Source organism: Vipera berus (genome assembly GCF_964194415.1).
Source record: "Vipera berus genome assembly, chromosome: 6".
NCBI lineage: Eukaryota > Metazoa > Chordata > Lepidosauria > Squamata > Viperidae > Vipera > Vipera berus.
In genome coordinates this window covers 78,623,888-78,633,556 of record NC_138208.1, presented here as the reverse complement: position 1 = coordinate 78,633,556, position 9,669 = coordinate 78,623,888, and positions in this window count along the sequence as shown.

Below are 9,669 nucleotides of genomic sequence, written 5' to 3'. Positions count from 1 at the left end.
AGTAAATGGATCATGCCGGGACAAAGAGTTTTAAGCTTTGTGGCTAAAGGGATCCAAAAGGCTTATTTATTGCATGTTTCTCCAACGTTTCAAAATTTGAGAAGCTGGAAATAAGGTTAAAACAACTTAACAGACTCAGCCAGGAAGATCAGGTGCGATTGGTCCTTGGATGGGAGACCACATCGAAATCACAAAATTATAGTCTTAAGGCAGGGGTCTTCAAACTTGGCCCTTTTATGACTTGTGGGTTTCAACTCCCAAAATTCCTCAGCCAGGCAGGCTGGCTGAGGAATTCTGAGAGTTGAAGCCCACAAGTTATAAAAGGGCCAAGTTTGAAGACCCCCTGGACTAAGAGCTCAAAAAACAAACAAACAAAAAGATGCCCATAGAAAGCAATGCAAGCAATTTCCTTAATGTGGCAAGAAAACTACATAAACATATCCATGATATCAAAAATCAAAGTTGACACTAGAGGGACTCGTGTTATAGGTCTGAGTTAAACAGAAGAGGCATTACATGGGTCAGTGTCCTCGCAAAGTCAAATTTTTGGTAGTTGTATAGTGGCTAAATCTGACAATATTGGAAAAGTAAACTTTCTCATTTGGTATCTTACAAAATTAGCAATAGGATGGGATTGTAAAATACTGTAGTGGATAAATGGAAGCCTAGTGTTATGCAAGAGGGACGCAGTGGCTCAGTGGGTTAGGACGCTGAGCTTGTCGATCAGAAGGTCGGCAGTTTGGCGGGTCGAATCCCGAGTGCCGCGTAGCAGAGTGAGCGCCTGTTACTCGTCCCAGCTTCTGCCAACCTAGCAGTTCGAAAGCACGTAAAAATGCAAGTAGAAAAATAGGGACCACTCCGGTGGGAAGATAACAGCGTTCCGTGCGCCTTTGGCGTCTAGTCATGCCGGCCACATGACCACGGAGACGTCCTTGGACAAGCACTGGCTCTTCGGCTTTGAAACGGAGATGAGCACTGGCCCCTAGAGTCGGAAACGACTAGCACGCATGTGCGGGGGAACCTTTACCTTTACTAGTGTTATGCATGCTTGCAAGGATAGAAGCCTCAAAAGAGTTTAATAAGGTTTCAAATTTTATTTCAAGTACAGATAGTCCTCAACTTACAACCACAATCAAGCCCAAAATTTCTGTTGCTAAGTGAGACAGTTGAGTGAGTTTTGCCCCATTTTATGACTTTTCTTGCCACAGTTGTTAAGTGAATCACTGCAGTTGTTAAATTAGTAACACGGCGCTGTTAAGTGAATCTGGTTTCCCCGTTGACTTTGCTTGGCAGAAGTTTGCAAAAGAGGATCACATGACCCTGGGACACTGCAACCGTCACAAATGTGAGTCAGTTTTCAAGCATCTGAGGGTAAGTCACATGACCATGGTGATGCTGCAATGGTCATAAGTGTGAAAAAATGGTCATAAGTCACTTTTTCCAGTGCTGTTGTAACTTTGAATGGTCACTAAATGAACTGTTGTAAGTTGAGGACTACCTGTACAAAGAATTTGAAAAAGAAAAATTTTGTTCCCATTAAGTCAGTGCAGTGTAGTGATTAAAGGCATCAGGTTAGAAACTAGGAGATCATGAGTTCTAGTTCTGCCTTAGGAATGATGCCAGCTGGTTGACCCTGAGCCAGTCACTTCCTGTCAGCCCTAGAAAAAAGGCAAGGGGAAACTACTAACAAAACACCTTGCCCAGAAAAGTGCAGGGATTTGTCTAGGCCAGGGGTCAGCAACCTGAAACAGTGAAAGAGCCACTCGGAACCGGTTCCCTCACAAAAGGAAAAACTGGGAGCCACAAAAAATGTGTGCACATGCGCGTACATGGGCGCATGTGCAGAACAGTATTTGACTGAAGAGTGGAGCCAAGGCGAGATATGCACCTACCCTGCATATTTGAATTGATTGGTTGAACTTTTTTAGTCACACTTTTTTTTGGGACTGCACATGGCAGAGGACTGGGAGCCGCAGGAGACAGCTGAAAGAGCCGCATGCGGCTCCAGAGCCGCGGGTTGCAGACCTGTGGTCTAGGCAACCCCCAGTAGCCAAAAACTGACTTTAAGGCACAAAAAGAAGAAATAGCATTGCAACCTTATTTCCATCTCATAATTCATTAGGATCTGCTTCTTGGTTGACCTACATGGGATTGCATCTTCTTACTTCATACCCTTACGTTTTTTTGATGGCCAGTAAAAATAATCATCTCCACATTCAGTGGCATTACTATCAGGTGAACTGATTAAAAAAGTAAATCTCTAGGCTGTTGTTTATTAAATTATAAAAAAAGTATAGTTAGAATTTGCATGGATGGGAAAGTGAGACTTAAAACTATGTTTTGAATTATACAGCAATCCAGACTTCATAGGGAAAGCCAATTAAAACACACTAAGTACCATAGAAAGAAACATTGAAAATTATTCTTCCGTGCCACCAAATCGATGTTGACTCTTGGTATTCTGTTCTGTTCCTAACCTGGTCTTTCAGGTCTTCCAACATTAATAGAGAAACATACCACCTAGTAAAAATTCCAGTCCCTCTATAATCGGATGTGAAAGAAGGAAGGAGGAAAGTGAAGAGAAAAAAAACCCACTGAAATGGTATCCAGTCCATTGTAATATTAGACTCGGTTTATCTATCACTTCAGATACGAACCTTTTCACAGAAGCAGTTTAACATATTTAGCAGTGTAATCAGGCTATTTACTGGATGAAGAGAAGGGTGAGGGGGGACATGATAGCAGTGTTCCAATATCTCAGGGGCTGCCACAAAGAAGAGGGAGCCAGGCTGTTCTCCAAAGCACCTGAAAGCAGGACAAGAAGCAACGGATGAAAACTAGTCAAGGAGAGAAGCAACCTGGAACTAAGGAGAAACTTCCTGACAGTTAGAACAATTAACCAGTGGAACAATTTGCCTCTAGAAATTGTGAATGCTGCAACACTGGAGATTTTTAAGAAGATATTGGATAACCATTTGTCTGAAATGGTATAGGGTTTCCTGCCTGAGCAGGGGGTTGGACTAGCTGACCTCCAAGGTCCCTTCCAACTTATTATTATTATTATTATTATTATTATTATTATTATTATTATTATTATTATTATTATTATTATTATTATTATTATTATTATTTGGAGTTCCTCAGTGTTTTATCTATCACAGATGTTCTTTTTTGCCTGGGGAGTTATACAATCAGCAATAGATGATTTTGTAAAATCAAATCAATCTGTTTACCCCTTTGAATGTAAAGGTAGTCCTCAATGTATGACCATAATCAGGACCAGAATTCCTGTTGCTAAGCAAAGAGATTGTTAAATGAGTCACACCCAATGTTATGACATTTTTTTTGTTACGGTTGTTAAGTGAATTGCTGAAGCTCTGGACTACTGCAATGCTCTCTACATGGGGCTTCCCTTGAAGACCACTCGGAGGCTCCAGCTGGTACAGAATGCAGCCACGAGAGTTGTCCTGGGAGTCTCCCGGTACTCCCATGTTACACCTTTGCTCCGCAAGCTGCATTGGTTATCAGTTGTCTTCCGGGTGAGATTCAAGGTTCTGGTAATGGTCTTTAAGGCCCTACATGGCATGGGTCCGGAGTACCTCGGGGATCACCTGCTGCTGGCGTCAACTTCCCTCCGCCCTGTGCGTTCCCACAGAGAGGGCCTCCTCAGGGTGCCTCCGATCAGAGAATGTCGGCTGGCGGCCCCCAGGGGGAGATCCTTCTCTGTGGGCGCTCCGGCTTTATGGAATCAGTTGCCGGTCGAGCTCCGGATGGCACCTGACCTTCGCTCCTTCCGACGCGGTCTGAAGACCCATCTATTTGAACAAGCCGGCCTGGCCTGATGGGGGATGTGTTGGGGTTTTAATGGGGATTTTTATATTATTATTGATTGTTTTAGCTGGGCTACTATTTAATTCTTTTTAATTTTTGTATTCTGTATTTTTATATATGCCCTGTTCACCGCCCTGAGTCCTTCGGGAGAAGGGCGGTATACAAATATAATAAAATGAAATGAAATGAAAATGAAATGACATGGTTCAAGTGATTCCGGCTTCCATTGCCTTTGCTTGTCAAAAGCTTGTCCTTGGGCAGGGTTAGGCAACCTTTGCTCTTTTATGACTCGTGGACTTCAACTCCCAGAATTCCTGAGCCAGCATGAACCTGTGGGAAGATTGCATATGGCAATCATATGACCCAGAGACACGGAAATCCAAGCGGTTAGGTTTGTATCAGAAAACGGTGGGGATTCGGTGACAGTCAAAATCACTTTTTTTCTGTGCAATAATTGTGATCACTCACTAAACAAATCAAATCAAAGGCTAAATATGTTTGCATGAGTAGAATAAAATCATTTATAGCAGAGATGAAAGATTCCTCACCTCTCAGCAATGGTTTTGAGATTAAGATGAAACCAGGCATTATAAAAAACATTGTAAATGTACATATCATAGAAATATTCCTCCAAATCATCTGCTGGTTTGACCTTTAAACCAATACACTGATCAGATTTTATATACTGTATGTGTGTGTGTCTACACACACACACACACACACACACACACACACACACAAAAGCAAACAGTACCAAGGTACTTATTTTACTTAGAAATAGAAATAGAAATAACAGCTTTTACACAGAATTGTAAAATTGCCAATGGCCATGTTTTTAAGTACACAAAGAGTTTAGTTAGTCAATAAGACTACATATTCAAAGATCATCTTCTAAATCAAATAATCTGACTCAGCTTGAATAACAAGCAGTTTTTCTATAATATCTAGATGCAAACACACCTACATACAAGTCCATAAAGAAATAGGAGGAACATTGGATTGGTAATATCTAAAGAAATTTCTTCTCGTGTTAGACATTGGTCTAGAGAACTAAATGACATGTCAACTAGAATTGACTTAAGAGGACAGGTGGCTTATAGTATTGAGACCTTCTTTGGAGACTGATGGAACTCCTTAATGTGAACACTGGTTGACAGACCTAGTATTGATAAAGAGTCTTAACTTCCAAATAATAAACTGAAAAGGGAATGGTGGAATACCCCCATTTTATAGCCCTTCAGAGCTTTAGTACCAGAAAATCCAAGCCAGAAGGCTACCCAAGTAAACAATTCTCCAGAAGAAAAAAAAAACTCTAGAAAAAGGAAGTGATAATGATGAGACAAGTTATTAAAAAGAAATCAAATGGATTCTACCACTCAATAATCTTACCTAAAAGAGACTAAATTAATCAGAATCTACCTTTGATTTAAACATTTTATATCATTTTATGAATTTTGCCTTTGCAACCCATTGCTAATGTTTTAGCTGCCCTAATCTCGCTTGGCATGGTAGAGCCGGCCATTTGATTAGTTCACGGACATGCCAGAAAGTTAAATGATTCAGTGTATTATTTTGTCCTGTGAGAGTTTCTTTTTGTTTTTATTTCCATTTACAATAGAACAAAGTACCGGTATACATTCATTCTTTGTAAATAATCCTTTTTCTGCTCATTGCATTCTCATGTCTGGTATCTGGGTTCTATATTAACAGACATAAATACAGATAATTTACTGGACTGTTTGTATCAACAGCTCAGTTCTGTTTTAGATTGTTCTGGCTATTTTGTTTTAATTCTTTACTGAATTATTTTGAATGCACAAAATAATTCCCATGTAATTTTTAAAAAATTATGTACATTGTCATTTTTGGTCCTTTTGTACTGTTTTGTACAGTTTTGAAATACCCATTTTAAAAAGGAATATATTTTCCAAACCACATCAAGCCAAATAAAAAAAGTCACATATTTTAAAAAATGGATATATTTTTTTAAACTTTTATTTATGACAAGTCTTTAGTGCTCTCCAAGCATGGTTTTTATTGTAGACATTTCATTATCCAGGTAACATCATCACTGCACTTATGATATTACCTAGTTTGGGTAAGGAAATGTCAGCAAGAAAACAACCAACCTTGGAGAGCACCAAGAAACCCTCATTTCAACCCTCAGTGCAAATATTCACCTTTATTGGTATTTTTGTGTATATTAATTTTTGACAAGTCTAATTTATTCAATATATGTAAAACTGTACTGCCTCTTCAGCCACTAGAGGTCAGGTTCTGATCATTCTGTGACAATTATCTCAGGTTTAATCTGAATTATGAACTTTGAAGAAGCAAATAAAGAGTACTGATGCTTTTGAACTTTGGTACTGGAGAAGATTCCTAAGAGCACTTTTGATAGAAGAAACCCCCCCCCCAGCTGGCACAATGGCACAAGATAATTTGGAGCTGGAATCCAAAATCCATGAAAGGCATCTGCCTGAAAAAAGATGCTATATAGAAATATTTAATTCAGATGGATTATGTGCCATCAAGTCAGTACTGACTCTTAGTAACCACACGCATTTCTTTTTTCAGGCAGATGCTTTTCATGGATTTTGGATTCCAGCTCCAAATTATCTTGTGCCATTGTGTCAGCTGGGAACCTAAAACACAGACTAGGCTTGCAAAGGCTAGTACTTGTTTTTTTTCTGCAGTTTTTTTCTTAGTTTGCATTAGTTTTTCTCCTTTTAATTGTAACGTTTAATAAAATTATTATTAAAAACATATTGCAATGGATCTTATACCAAGTATGGGGTTAAGGTAGATGATCTCTAAGATCCTTTCCAACTCTATGGCTGTAGTATTCCATTTCCTACAGATAGTACTGAAGAGGGTTGAGGGTGAGCACAGAATAACACCACTCTTGCTAATTCAACAGTTACATTTTCAGCCACTAGGGCAGGGGTAGGCAACCTTGGCTTTTATGACTCGTGGACTTCAACTCCCACAATTCCTAAGCCAGCTTGGCTGGCTCAGGAATTCTGGGAGTTGAAGTCCATGAGTCATAAAAGAGTCAAGGTTGCCTACCCCTGCACTAGAGCAACAAAGCAGTGCTCTCCATTTTTAGCTTTTTCAGGTTGCACTTAATAGTTTGAAAATGGGAATGTAGACTGAAAAGAAATGTAGTCGATATGTCATACAGGTAATCCTCCATTCATGACCACAATTGGGATCAGAGTTTCCATTGGTAAGGAAAGTAGTTGTTAAGTGATTCCTGCCCAATTTTACCATCTTTTGTTTAGTGAATCACTGCAGTTGTTAAGTGAATCATGCAGTCATTAAGCAAATGTAGCTTCCCCTCTTGATTTTGCTTGTCAGAAGCTGCCTGGGAAGGTTGCAAATGATGATCATGTGATCCTGGGATGCTGCAACCATCATAAACACATGTCAATTGCCAAGCATCTAAAACGCTGTGATAGTTGTTAAGTGTGAATACTGGTCACTTTTTCAGTACTGTTGTAACTTAAAACAGTTGCTAAACAAATGGTTGTTGAGGACTACCTGTTATATCTGTTCAAATCACACCTCTGATAGCCTCCAGTTGATTTAGCTTTGAATTTCTAAGAGAAAATAAAAGAGAATATCCTCCATGGAACACGAGGCAAAATGAGATTTTTCCCATGAGACAGAACTGAGGTTAGCTGCTCTGGGATTGCTGCTCTATTAAATGCCTTGGCTAAATGGCAGATCAACCTAGGGATTATTTGTGAATAAATGAGAGCTATATTTCATTCTTGAAAAAAAGGAGGGAGGAAATTAGTCTCAGAGGAAAGTCTGCTTCAGTCTCCGTCTTTTAAATCAGTGTTTCTCAACAGCTTTAAGATGTGGAGTGGGGAATTCTGGGAGATTATATGATATGATAGTGATGTACTATGGAGATCCTCTGAATTAAAAAGGATGTGAATACACACACACACACACACACACACACACAGAGAGAGAGAGAGAGAGAGAGAGAGAGAGAGAGAGAGGGAGAGAGGGAGAGAGAGAGAGAGCTTTAAAATGTGGGCCAGGGAATTCTGGGAGATTTTATACATAATACTGATATATATTACATCAGTATCATATTATGGGAGTGCAACTGGGAAAGGTTTTGAGATTACCCATGATGCTATTCAAATACAAAGATGCATTTGTGAACTTGGTATAGCAGTTAAGGTGCTGGCCTAGAAACCAGAAGACTGTGAGCTCTAATCTTGCCTTCTGTATGAATGCTTCCTCAGAGATTTTGGGCCTGTCACTCACTGTCTGTCAGCCCAACAAGGTTATTGTTATAAATTTAATAAATGAAAGGTGGTAAAGAGGGGACTACATATACTCGTGGTGGCGAACCTATGGCACACGTGTCACAGGTGGCACGCAGAGCCCTCTCTGTGGGCATGCGCACTGTCGCCCCAGTCCTAGGCCTTCGGGCTGGGTTTTATAAAACCTTTTTGCTTTAGGCCTCCGCTGCCATGTGCAAAATAAAAAAAAATGGTTCAATCAATTAATCAATCTGAAATTCTCGTGGGCAAAAAAAGGATCTCGCAAAGTTGGAATTGACTGATTGAACTTTTTAGTCCCACCCAGTCTGCCGTTACCACTTCAGCCCCGCCCACCCAATGAGCCACACCCACCCAATTGACCACACCCCCAATGGGCCACACCCACCAGCACATGATGATACATAAGTGGGTTTTGAGTTGCAGTTTGGGCACTCGGTCTCTAAGAGGTTTGCCATTGCTGACCTATACTATGGACAATGACTTCCTGGCTATGCTTTTATATCCCATATATGTAAAACCATGGATCAACACCCTTGTAGCCAGAGTTCAGATGACCCCAGTATCCAACCACAATTTTAGCTACACTACAGGCACTCCTCGGACTTGCAACCATTCATTTAGTGACTGTTCAAAGTTACAACACTGAAAGAAATGACATGACCAGTTTTCATACTTACAATGACCACTGCAGCATCCCTATGGTCATGCGATCAAGATTCAGTCACAAAAGGGGATGCAGCCGGTAACAAATGCCTTGTTTAGCAACAGAAATTTTGAGCTCAGTTATGCTCATAAGTCGAGGACTGTTCAAATCTGGGTCACAGCCATATTGTGTAAGAAAGCCTGTCCGCCCCTAAAATATCAGTTTCTAATCTGAAACGGGTTGATTTTGTGAACTGCCCCAAATCCCTTATATGAGATGGGTGATTAAATAAATTGAATAAATAAAACAAAGTTTAAAAGAAAGAAAAAACTTCCTTTGCTCCAACAGCGCTCCACTTCTGACTAGAAAACCTGTGAAGCGGAGGCTGCAGTGGATATGCCGTGCGTAAACTAGGTTTTGAGTTTTAGCTTCAGGATCTGGCCTTCTAAAGAGCAATCAGGGTTGATCTCCTCTAGGACTGACCGGTTTGATCGCCTTGCAGTCCAAGGAACTCGCAGGAGTCTTCTCCAGCACCATAGTTCAAAGGCTTCAATTCTTTGGCGCTCAGCCTTTCTTATGGTCCAGCTTTCACTGCCATACATTGCAACTGGGAAGACCATGGCCTTGACTATACGCACTTTTGTTGGCAGGGTGATGTCTCTGCTTTTTAGTGTGCTGTCTAGATTTGCCATGGCTTTCCTCCCAAGGAGCAAGCGTCTTTTAATTTCTTGGCTACAGTCCCCATCTGCAGTGATCTTGGAGCCCAGGAAAATAAAATCTGTCACTACCTCCATTTCTTCCCCATCTATTTGCCAGGAATTGAGAGGGCCAGATGGCCACCTAATGAGAAGGAAGGACTCACTGGAGAAGAGCCTAATGCTGGGAAAG